The 13,236-nt window shown below is 38.7% G+C and overlaps 1 protein-coding gene across 2 annotated transcripts in view; it reads right to left on the reverse strand.

Moving 5' to 3' along the window:
• PAN2 (PAN2-PAN3 deadenylation complex catalytic subunit PAN2) overlaps positions 1-13,236 on the reverse strand; it is a 588,859-nt gene that overhangs the window by 227,511 nt on the left and 348,112 nt on the right. The gene's annotated exons all lie outside the window — the stretch shown is intronic.

The raw sequence follows: 13,236 nt of genomic DNA on the forward strand, positions 1-13,236 counted from the left end.
AATATTTACATTCTAATGGCTGTAAATCACTTTTGTTCTGTGCAAAATTATCATAAATTCATAGCAGTTTCAGTAACTCAAAGACTGTTATGAATTAAAACATGAGAACTTTAACAAAACTGTACCTAATTGTCTCCTGTGTTTTGAAATATTAGAAAATGTCTTAAATCTAAAGAACTTACTTAATGGCCACAAGGGTTTTAGTTTAATAATACATCGTGGTATGTTCCATAGTAATGTTGAACGTAAATGTCATCCAGCAAAAAGACAATGAACAGATTTTTAAACCTTTTGATTGACATGAATGCAATTGTGATTGAAAACTTTCCAGGTTCTTAAATTTAGGGATTTACTAACAAGAATGACCTTAATTAATTGACAGTTAACTCCAAAAAAAAAAATTTTTGGGCATATTTTAAAATTTATTGGGTACTGAGTATAATTCAATTATACTTTGAATGAAAGCCAATGAGTAAATAAATTGACCCTGTACTCATATACTTAATAATATCACTATTTTTAAAATTACAATGTTTTGAAACCAACTATGGAGTTTATTCTGAAGTCTAATGAAGAAAAAAATAATAATAAAAAGGTTTCTGTTTTAGTACTCTTTTAAATGATATGGAAATTTCTGTAAAGATTCCGTTATAAAATGGAAAAATTGCCTATTCTGTATTACTCTAAAACCTTACAATAACTTATATATTATTATTCACAACTGTGGATAAACATGAAAACATGAAATCAATTAATACCTTAATGTTGGTCCTGTTGTTCCTGCTCAATGGTAACTTTAGCATTAGCATTAGTAGAGGCATTTGATGCAAGAAAGCAAGCATATGCAGCATCAGCCAAAAAAAAAAAAAAAAAAACCCCACTTCCACTTCACCCCTCTGTTCGTTCAAAATACCTGTCCAGCTGAGATTTAAACTTATTTAGGCTATCAACCTCCACCACAAGGGATGGAAGTCTGTTCCACCAACCAACCACCCGCTGGCTAAAGGCAAATTTCCGCACGTCTATCCTACATCTGTCTTTCCTCAATTTGAATTTATGCCCTCTCAGGTGATTTTTCTGAGCTAGAGGAAGAATCCCATCAGCATTGAGCATGCTTAAACCATTCAAGGCTTTATACACCTCTATCAGATCACCTCGCTGGTGCCTAGTCTCCAGACACTGTAATTTGCAAAACTTAAGCCTTTCTTCGTAAGAGCACCCCTTTGATCCATTCACTAATCTTGTTGCCCTTCTCTGTACTCGTTCCAGCAGCTCTACATCCTTCTTGAAATGAGGCCTCCAGACCTGTATACAGTACTCTAGGTGTGGCCTGACCATTGCCTTATACAATGGAATAATCACCTCCTTATCCCTGCTGGAAAAATTCCTGTATATCATTGACAATACTCCATGAGCTACTCTTGCAGCCCGTCTGCACTGCTCAGAGAACTTCATATCTGCCTGCACAACCACCCCCAAGTCCCTTTCATTCTCTACCACTGTCAGTGTAGTACCACAGAGTTCATACGTTGCTCTGGGATTGCTGTTTCCCATGTGTAGTACTTTACATTTGTCAATGTTAAACTTCATTTGCCACCTCTCAGCCCATCTGCTCAACCTTTCCAGATCCTGTTGCAGCAGCATAGTGTCAGTAGTGTCCTTGACAACCCTACCAACCTTTGTATCGTCTGCAAACTTGGACATTAAGCTTGATATACCATCATCAATATCATTTATAAATACAGAAAACAATAATGGACCCAACACTGAGCCCTGAGGGACTCCACTAATAACATTAGTCCACGATGAGCAGTGTCCATTGATTACCACTCTCTGTCTTCTCCCCCTCAACCACCCCTTTATCCATAGCAGCAATTTGCCTCCAATGTCACACTGCTCCAATTTGTGTAGCAGTCTTCCATGTGCAACAGTATCAAAAGCCTTTCTAAGATCCAAGTAATTAATATCAAAGTTATTCCCTCCATCCAGTTCTTTTGTGACTGCATCATAGTATCCAATCAAGTTGGTCAGGCAAGACTTCCCCTTAACAAAACCATGCTGTGTCTGAGCTATAACTGAAGTCTTGTCTAAATGATCCTGCAGTGCTTCTTTAACCAGTGCCTCCATTAATTTTCCTGGAACAGAAGTTAAGCTCACAGGTCTATAATTACTTGTGTCAGCCTTTGATCCTCCTTTGTGAATTGAGGTCACATTTACACATTTCCAGTCTATGGGTACCTCCCCTGAGTCCAAGGAAGCTCTCATAATTATGGCTAAGGGTTTGCTTACTTCCTTTGCTGCCTCCTTTAATATAACTGGATAGATCCCATCCACCCCGGGTGCCTTTCTTGTGTTTATCTTCAACAGTTTCTCCTCCACTTTACTCCCAGTTATTTCAAGATTCTGTAGCTTACTGCTAGAGTTGAATACACCTCTGGCATTCCCTTTGCTGAATAACTCCTCATGTGTGAATGTCGATGCAAAATATTCATTTAGTTTGTTAGCTACCTGAGCAGGATCATCAACAGTTGACCCATCAATATCAAGTGGCCGATCTGATTCATCCCCTTCCTTCTAGAGTTTACATAAGTAAAGAACTCTTTGCTGTTTTTCTTTGCATCCCTTGCCAAGGATTTCTCGTAATCTGCCTTCGCCTGCCTAACCTCCTTTGTAACTTGGTTGCATATCAACTTGTATCTATCATAGGCTTCTGTGTCATGTGTTAATTTGTAAGTATCCCATGCATTTTTCTTCTCTGCCATATGCCTCATTAGTTCATCTGACATCCATTTTGGCCTAAACCTTGAACAATATTTCTTAGTTGGTATGTAAAGCCTAGTAGCTTCCAAGATATGTTCTTTGAATGCTTCCTATTTTGAATTTGCTGTTGGTAACATCATCAGTTGGTCCCACTGTACAGAATTTAAATACTGTCTCAGTCCATCATAGTCGCCTTTAATGAAGCAATAACCCTTCCCTTTACCCCTAATGGTAGTTACCTCTTTGAGTAAATCCCACTTCAGCACACTGTGATCACTGCGACCTAGTGGTTCATTTATCTGCAGATTCTTAATGCATGAAGAATCACTGCTGATAATCAAATCAAGAGTATTACTCCCTCTAGTTGCCTCCCGAACATGCTGATGTAGAAAACAATCATCCAATAAATCCCCAAAAGCCCTGCTAGTGTGTGAATAACCAGCCCCCAAATTCCAGTCAATATCTGGGAAATTAAAATCTCCCATTATAAGACTCTCTGATTTACTGGCCCAGTCTATTTCCCTGTACAGTTTCTTATTATACTCATCAGAGTCATTAGGCCTATAGCACACTCCTACTCTCAATTTTGATCTCCCAATGCTTATGTCACACCAAACTGACTCAACACTGCACTGTCCAGCGATGTCGACTGGCTTCACTTCCTTGGTTTTTATGTGTTTCTTAACTAATAGCATAACCCCTCCCCCCTTCCTATCCTGTCTATCCTTTCTGTAGACGTTGTACTCCCCAAATTGCAGTTCTGCATCCCTTATATCTGTGTGACACCATGTCTTTGATATCCCAACAATATCTGCCTTTGATGTTTTGAGCAATACCTCAAATTCATCAAATTTATTTACTAAACTCCTAGCATTGGTGTACACGCAAGTATACCTGCACCTGTTTCTATTCTTAGCTACCCTAACACAACCCATGTGTTTACTTGTACCGCAGTGGCTCCCAGCAGTCTCTGAAATACCATGCATCTTGTTTTTCAGGCTTCTGCTCATTCTAATACAAGCAGTGCAAGAATCTCTTTCACCTCTGCCAGTGGCTACTGTCAATCTATTGGTCTTTGTCTCCCCCCCCAAGCTAGCAGTTTTCCGACCCACCTAACACTGCCTCGATAGCATCAGCAAATATTCTTGCACCCTTTCTATTTAAGTGTATCCCATCCCTGTAGAAGCAATCTCTCCTGTTAACAAGTACAGTCCAGGCTGAAAAAAATTCTACCCCTTGAGCCTTGCACAATCTTTCCAAAGCCAAATTGATCGACAAGGCTCTCATCATATACTCCCTCCTATCGTGTCTGGGCAGAATTGCAGACACTTTCAAATTCAACCCTAATTCTCGGCTTTTGTTCAACAGTGACCTATACTTGTTAAGTAATTCTGCCGGTCTCCTACTCTTAATATTATTAGTGTCAACGTGTACAACTATATCACCTTTTGTGCTCTTAAAAGATGATATTCGCTCTACAACGTCATCAACCTTTGCCCCTGGCAGACATACCCTGGTCCTGTTCCATCTATCTTTTTTACAAAGCATGTTCCCCGTTTCCCTGACAATAGAGTCACCAACAACTACTAGTTCCTTCGGGACCGGTGCATTCTGCCTTGGGGGTTGTCTCTGTGTCACGCGATGCCCAAGTGCAAGCTCTGGCATTGATGTGGGCAGCTGAGAGCTTGATGGGCCCCTCAATATTGTTTCTTCGAGGGCATCCACCTGTCCTTCAAGCTCTCATATAGGCCCACAAGAACGCCGAGTTGTTGCCTGATATCGATACACTCCTTGCATCGCGCACACACAAAGACATCCCCCATGGCAGTATCATGTCCTGTACCCGATTGCTCTGCAAACATCAAGCAAACAGTGCATTTTATAAGGCTGTGAGTCAGAGGACAACTGCCCCCCTCAGTTCTGCTCTGAGCCACAGCACTTCCATTAGCTTGAGCCTTTTGCTTTGCTGCTCTGGTCTGAGTCATGATTCTATTAATTTATTAATTAATTATAATTAATTATGTTAAATATAATTAATTATATTACGTTTGTAATCTAAGTCGTTATATGTATTTATTGAAACGTACAATTTAACTGCTAACGAAGTTCAACTAACGCTATCTAGTACGGTATATAACTATCGTATCACAAAGGCGGGAAAATTACGAACGGTAGCGGAGTTGAAACACGTGGAAACCCTTACCGATACTTTTATGCAATTACAAGGCCGAGTAAAGAATAAATACACCAAATTAATCAGAAAATCACAAAATAATGTTATACTACTAAATTTAAATCAAAAGTTTTAGAAAAACAATAATTTCAAATCAATAAATAAGAAAAATCCACTTAGCGGCTTTGAACACGACCATCTCTAGTAGCCTCGTCAGCAGATGACTTGGAATTGTTGATGTTATTTGGTTTTTAGGAACATTAGCAACTAAGGCCATATTGCTCCGGGATATGCGGTGGTCATTCCCTGACCTTTCCGCATTCTCCGTATTTGGTGGTGACGGGCTTGAACCCCAGTCTAATCAAGAAGCGTTTGCTACACACTGCTGCTCCTTCCCACCTGGCTATGGAGACGCCCCTGAATTGTTGAGCTGAAAAGGTCCAATATTTATTATCGTGTAGGTGCATTGTGATTGGCTATTTTGTTAATTTCATAACAATCCTACTTACTGTTGTCCTGATTATTTTACACAGTCAGTCAACTGAAATACAGGTAAATTTTTAGAGTTTTTGTTGAAAAAATTATTTTACGTTCAATGAAAAATTTCTTTTGAGGGAGAAATTTTTCTTCTTTTTTGACTAACAACTTTTTCCAATTATTACATTAAATAAAATTAGATAACTTTATATAGACAATTAAAACCATTTTAGGAATTAAGATTATATTACTGTAAGAATTACCAAACAAAAATCCTATTGTTATTGAAAATAACTGAAAATCTTCTCTTCTCTTGATATCTGCATCCGAGGATTGTAGGCTGCTCTTGGGTTTTTTTGTAGGGTGGGTTTTTTTTTTTTATTGTCTTTTGCTTCTGAGGGCTTAACTGTGTTGTCTGGTTGCACTGTCTGTGATCTGACTCAGGTACATGGTTATAAGAGTCAGGATGCAGAATTTTAAGCTCGTGGAAACGATAAGTTTTTGGAAATTTTTATCTTCTTTTGATTTTAATTAACTTATTATATTGTGTTTTACAAATTGTTTAAATAGTCTTAGTCACATTCATTAGCTTATTCTTAAATTTAGCTAGTGATTTTGTAAGTTACGACTTACTATTCATACCACTATTGTAATGGGGTTTTGGCATGAACATCGTAGCAAGTAACAAGTGGTGCAGTGGAATAATAGAGTTTTAATTATAATAAATAAGTAGTATGAATGTTCTAATCACATTTTGGGCATATATATTTTTATGTTTAGCTAAGGAATTTAACTTTTTAGTAAAGATGAAACTAATTTAACACTGCAATTGTAACGGTATAGCTTAATATATATCTCGAACTTGATGGCATAGAGTGTAACTTAAAACCTGATAAGGTAATAAGTATCACTGCATTTAGGGATCTATTAGCTAAGTGTAGTATTGTCAACTAATGAAGTAAATTTATTAATTTTATCAATTTTTGCCTGTTAATCAATTAAATTGTATTTAAATGGAAATCGTGCCCGAGACTAGAGCAGCAAAGTAATAGGCACAAAGTAACTCAGGGGAAAGGCGAAGGTGGCATTTCTCCAATGTACCACAGCCTAACAAAATGTGCAATTTATGAAATTTTTGCAAACTTTCTGGAACAGAACATGATCCAGCCAAATGAGATGTCTTTGTGTGTGCTAGGTGAAGAGAATGTGGAAAAAATGAGACTCCAAATCGGTGTTCTGATGGGCATTTATGAGAGTTTGAGCTGTCTAGGGTGGATGCTCTCAAAGGAAATAAAATGCAGGGCCCATCAAGCTCTAAATCGGCCCAACTTAATGCCAGAATTCACACTTGTGTAACAGACAAAACAGTAACAATCTCTAAGGCAGAATGCACTGGTCCCATAGAAGGTAGTTACTGTCAGTGACTCTATTATCAGGGAAAAGGAAAATATGTTGTGCAAGAAGGATAGGTGGAATAGGACCCAAGTATGTCTGCCAAGACCAAAAGTAGATAATGTTGTAGAGCAGATATCATCACAAAAGGTGATATTGTTGCACGCCTTCTTGGCATTAATGATACTAAGGGTAGGAGATCTGAAACAAGTACAGGGCAATGTTGGGAAAAAGTCGCGAGTTAGGATTGAATTTGAAAGTGTCTGCAACTTTGCTCAGACACAATAGGACAGAGTATACATTGAGAGCCTTGTCAAATGATTCAGCCCTGCAGAGAATGTGCAAGGCTCATGGGACAGAATTTTTCTCAGTGTAATCTGTCCTTGTAACAGGAGAGACTGTGTTTACAGGGGATAGGATACGCTTGAATAGAAGGAGCACAAAAATATTTGCTGATGCTATAGAGGTAGTGATAAGTGAGTCAGAAAACTGGTAGCTGGGGGGGGACAGACTACAGTTCCCCCTTGAGGGTAAATCTAGCTTAACTAGAGCCACATGCAGAGGTGAAAGTGATTCTTGCGCTGCTACTATTTGTACATGCAGCAGCCTGGAAACCAATTGTTGTTGTTATTTGGTTTTTAGGAGCATTAGCAACTAAGGCCATATTGCTCCGAGGATATGCGATGGTCATTCCCTGATCTTTCTGCATCCTCCGTATTTGGTGGTCACGGGCTCGAACCCCGGTCTAATCAAGAAGCATGTGTGGAAAGCAATGCTTCAGGCCCTGCTGTGAGTTACCATGGAAGAAATAAATATCTGAACAGTGGTAGGACAACTAAGGGTAAGAACATGTGCATGTATACTTGAATGTATGCTAATGATAGAAGCACTGTAAATAAATTTAATAAATTTGAAGTACTCATTAAGTCATCAAATGTCGACATTGTAGGAATAGTGGAAACATGGTGTCACTCAGACACAGTGCCGGACCAAGGTATTTTTGCACCCCGGAGAGAAAGATTTTTCTGCGCCCCCTTTAGTAAGGATATATTTTTTTTTTTCATGATTTTTTAAATTTTGGAATCCCTTAAAGAATGCCATCCCAGGCAAGGGCCCTGCTAGCCCAAGCCCTAATCCAGCACTGCTAAATAACTAACAGACATAAATGATACTCAATTTGAATATGGGGAGTACAATGTATAAAGGTATACAGAGTATACAGAGCTTTCAGCAGCGGCCAGACAGGATAAAACAGGTGGAGGAGTTATGCTCTTATTTAAGAAGCATATTAAATCTAAGGCAGTGCATCCAGTTGATATGGGTGATGAGTGCAATGTTGAGTCAATTTGGTGTGATGTAAGCACTGGGAAAACAAAATTGAAAATAGCAGTGTGTTATAGGCCTAATGACTATGATGAGTACACTAAACAGCTATACAGGGAAATAGGGTGGGCCGGCAAACCAGAAGGTATCATAATGAGGAATTTTAATTTTCCAAATGTTGGACTGGAATTTCTCAGTTGGTCACTCACACACTAGAAAGGCTTTTGTGGATTTCTTGGAAGACTGTTTTCGACAGTACCATGTTAAAGAGGCAACAAGAGAAGGATGCAATACTCTTGCTCTAGTTATCAGCCGTGATTGTTCATGCATTAAAAATCTGCAGGTTTTGGGTGGCAGCAATTGCATTGTACTAATGTGGAATTTAATTAAAGACTAACTACTGTCAAGGATAAAGGGAAAGGCTTCTGCTTTCATAAGGATGATTACAGAGGTCTCAGACAGTTTTTAAATTGTGTGCAATAGGGCAAACTGATGATACTATCAACAGCAAATTCTAAATGGGAAGTATTCAGGGAAGTAATCAAATCAGCTATTAGGCTTTTCATACCAATGAAGTAATACTGTTCAAGACTTAGACTTAAATGGATGTCAGATGAACTATTGAGACATGTGGCAGAGAAGAAAAATGCATTGGATGCATATAAATTATCAGGTGATACAAAAGCTGATGGTAAATATATATACTGATGAGCCAAAACATTATGACCAGCGAGTCGTTATGCAAAATCGAAGTAAGTGCAGGTGAACTACGGTGCATGCGCGGGGTCACGACACGGTATAAAAAACACCTGATAATGAACTCCATTAATCAGTGTTACTCTTGTTTGTTCAGATGGGAAAGACTTAAGCAAGTATGACAAAGGCCAAATTGTAATAGCCAGATGACTGGGTCAGAGCATATCGAAAATGGCATGGCTGGTGGGGTGCTCATGGCTTAGACTGAAAGTGGACCGAGGAGGGGGACCCCACGAACCGCTGGAAAGGTATAAAGCTCAATCATGCTCGAGGTGAGGAAAGGCTCTCTGAATGGTACGTGGCAACAAAAGGGCGAATGTGGGTAACTCGCCGGTAACTGGAATGCTGGTGATGGGAGTAACGTGTCACAACACACTGTATATATCGAACGCTGCTGAAAATGGGGCTCATAGCTGCAGGTCACTCTGAATGCACATGCTAACCACGGTTCACCAGCGACAGCACCTATAATGGGCATGCGAGCATCGAAACTGGACCTTGAGTGATTGGAATATGGGCCCGATGAATCACGTTTCCTGTTGCACCATGTGGATGGCCGGGTACGTGTGTGCCGTTTACCTGGGGAAGTGATGGCGAATGGATGCACCGCAGGATGAAACAAGCCAGTGGCGGTGGTGTCATGCTTTGGGCAATGTTCTGCTGGGATAAATAAATTTAATAAATCTGAAGTATTGATTAAGTCATCAAATGCCAACATTGTAAGAATAGTGGAAACATGGTGTCACTCAGACACAGTGCCGGACCAAGGTATTTTTGCACTTCGGACAGAAATATTTTTCGGCAACCCCTTTAGTACGGATATATATATTTTTTCCATGATTTTTTAAAATTTTTAAAAATACCCTTGGGTATTTAAAACCTTACTTGAATTACCTGGAGATCAGCATTTAAGGAATTGGTAGCAGATATTCAAGAAGTTGAAGCTGATTGAGCAGGGCAAGGTTTCTCAAAATGGAAAGTAGAATGCAATGTGCTATCATTGGCAAAACTATGGATAGGATTTCCAGTCAATGGAAGCTCATTAATATACAAGAGGAAAAGAGTGGAGGAAAGAACTGAACATCGGGGGGACACCGGCATTAGTGGAGAAGTTATAAGACAGAGAGCCATCTACTATCACCCTCAGTGAGCAATCAGAGAGAAAACTGGATAACCAATTACTAAAAACAGTTGGCAAACCATAAGATGGAAGCTTGTTTAGAAGACCTTTATGCCAAACACGATCAAAAGCCTTTGAGATGTCAAGAGCAACTACTTGTGTTTCACTGAACCTTTCCATTGAATTAGTCCATAAATGGGTAACATAAGCCAGAATATCACCAGTGGATCGACACTGACGGAATCCATATACTGGCGATCGTTGATCAGACGGAAGGTTTCTAGGTAGTTTAAGAGTTGGCGGTTAATTGATTTCTCCATTACTTTAGAAAGAGTAGAAGTAATTGCAATGGGACGATAACTGGACGATAACATTAGTTACAAAAAAGCACATGGCGAGAAGGACAGTGCTGATGCTACGAGTGCTGAGCAATGGAAATGTGAAAAACTGCCAGAGTTGCTTAAAAAATTTAGTGGGGATGACATTTACAATGCCGATGAAACAGGTCTATATTATCGTGCTACGCCGGATGGTTCCCTCAGCTATCAACACATAACACTGTCTGGTTCAAAGAAAGCAATGGATCGTGTAACAGTGTTGTGATGCTCAAACAAGGAAATGAAAAACTCAAACTTTTGGTTATTGGTAAAAGTGCCAAACCTTGTTGTTTCAAGGGGCTTACAATAGGCAGTTTGCCAGTTTCGTATTATGCCAATAAGAAGGCGTGGATGACCACATATATTTTTATGCAATGGCTAATGAACTGGGACGCGGAACTGCAACAGAAGTTCAGAAAAATTCTATTGATATTGGACAACTGCACCGCACACTCTAATGTAGCTGGCTTAAAAAATATTGAACTGGAATTTTTACCCCCTAACACCACATCCCTGATACAGCCTATGGATGGGGGAATTATAAAAAATTTGAAGACCTATTATCGCGGAAAGCTGGTTAATCACATCCTTGAAGCAATTGAGGAAAATCTGCTGCATCATCTTCGAAATCAATAGAGGTTAGTGCAAAAGTTTCAATGTTAAAAGCTGTACAATTTATCGGCGATAGTTGGCGAGTAATAACCAGCAAAACAATTCGGAATTGTTTTGCTAAATGTGGTTTCACGACTAATTGTGATTCAGACGTGATAAGCTGTACAGAAAATGAAATGGCTTTGGAACTGCAACAGGTCCAAAATTGTGAAGAATTTTTAACGATTGACGATAACCTTCAATGCCATGATGAAAATGAAGATTATGAGGAAATGATTATTGAACAAATTGCAGCAAAACACACAGAGACACCAAAAGACCAAGAAAATGATGACGATGATATACCTAAGCAAGTGACTAACCAGGATGCAAGGAAATGTATCGCTGAATTGAGATGTTATTTCATGCAGGAAGGCAATGAAGGCAGTCCTTTATCAGCATTAGATACCTGCGCCTACTTTGTTCAATTGCAGTCCATAAAGAGAACACATCAGGGTACACTTCATAATTTTTTCAAAGTAAGAACCCTTAAGTAATGTGTAACTTTTGTTTTTTTTTGGTTTTTTTTTGGAGCATTAGCAACTAAGGCCACATTGCTCTGGAATATGGGGTGGTCATTCTCTGACCTTTCCGCATCCTCCGTATTTGGTGGTGACGGGCTCGAACCCCGGTATAATCAAGAAGCGTGTGCTACACACTGCTGCTCCTTTCCCACCTGGCTACGGAGACGCCAACTTTTGCTTGACACGGACATTATTCTGTACTGTATCTTCATTTTACACATGTACATATGTACATTTTGTTTGCTTTTATTTTTAAATAAATGTTTGTACCAATATAACTTAAATACAGTGTGCTTTCTTTAAATACCACATTCCCTTTATTTTATTCATACCTTTTTGCCTCCATTAGAATGTGCTTTGCAGCTCATTAAAATTTCGCTTAATTGGGGCAGACGCTTAATTGGGCCAAAGTGATCTGTCCCGATGTGTCCCAATTAACCGGAATCGACTGTACTTATTTACATTAGACTTTAATTTTTATATGGAATGTAATTTTCAGGAAATATGTGTGAAGGGAGGTAGTTCCAGAAAATAGATATAAGAAAATAAATGAGGAAGAAGATGCATTATTCCTGTCAGTTTGAATTAGACAGTAAAAGGATGCTGACTACTAGCATGAGAGAGAGAGAGAGAGAGAGAGAGAGAGAGAGAGAGAGAGAAAGAGAGAGAGAGAGATTACAGAAGCCAATTCAGAAAAACAGTTCCTAAATAAGGAAATATCTACAGAAAAGGTATCCAGCAGAAACAGAATGTCTAAGAGACAGAAAGTAAAGCGACTCTGATGGGTCATTAATTAACCTAACTGCCCACTTTTTGATGGTTATGGGTGTACTACCCCAGATTTTGAAACAATATTCCATGATAGGGCAGATTTGAGACTTGTACAAAGCAAATAGCTGTTTAGAAAAGTAACACCAAGAGTGAAAGAAAAAAACCCAGTTTTTAGATATAGAGAAAGTAATATTAATGATGTGCTTATGCAAAGGGAGATTAGAAGTTAAGGTAATCCATAATAGAGATATGTTATCTTGTTTTGAAATCAGAATGTTATCGAAGATAAGCATAGAAGCAGAAGAATCATTTTTTCCAGATATGACAGAAATAAGTTTCAGAAGGACTGAAATTAACTACATTATCTTTGCCCCACTGGAGAATTACCCAGAGATCCTCATTTAAAGAATTGGCAGTAGATAGAAATATTAAAGATGTTTAGGAAGGGCAAGGTTTCTTATACTGGAAAGTGGAATGCAATGTGCTATCATCAGCAGGACAATAGATAGGATTTCCAGTCAACGGAATGACGCAATTAATATAGAAAAGGAAAAGAGTGGAAGAAAGAACAAAACCTTGGGAACACCAGTATTAGTAGAAAAGTTAGAAAACTGATACCAAATTACAAAAAACATTCAGCAATCCAAATAGAAGCTTTCTCATAAGACCTTTATCCCAAACATGATCAAAAGCCTTTGAAACGTCAAGTGCTTCACCACTTTTCCAGTGAATTTGTCATAGATGGATAACACAAGTCAGTATATCATTAATGGATCAACCCCCAAAGAATGCATACTGGTAATCTTTGATCAGAAAAGTTTTTAGATAGTTCAGGAGTTGGCTGTTAATGGATTTCTCCATTACTTTAGAGAGAGAAATAGAAGTAAGTGCAATGAGACAAAAATTGAATGT

This window comes from Mastigoproctus giganteus, chromosome 10 (genome assembly GCF_048544385.1).
Source record: "Mastigoproctus giganteus isolate SK-2022 chromosome 10, ASM4854438v1, whole genome shotgun sequence".
Taxonomy (NCBI): domain Eukaryota; kingdom Metazoa; phylum Arthropoda; class Arachnida; order Uropygi; family Thelyphonidae; genus Mastigoproctus; species Mastigoproctus giganteus.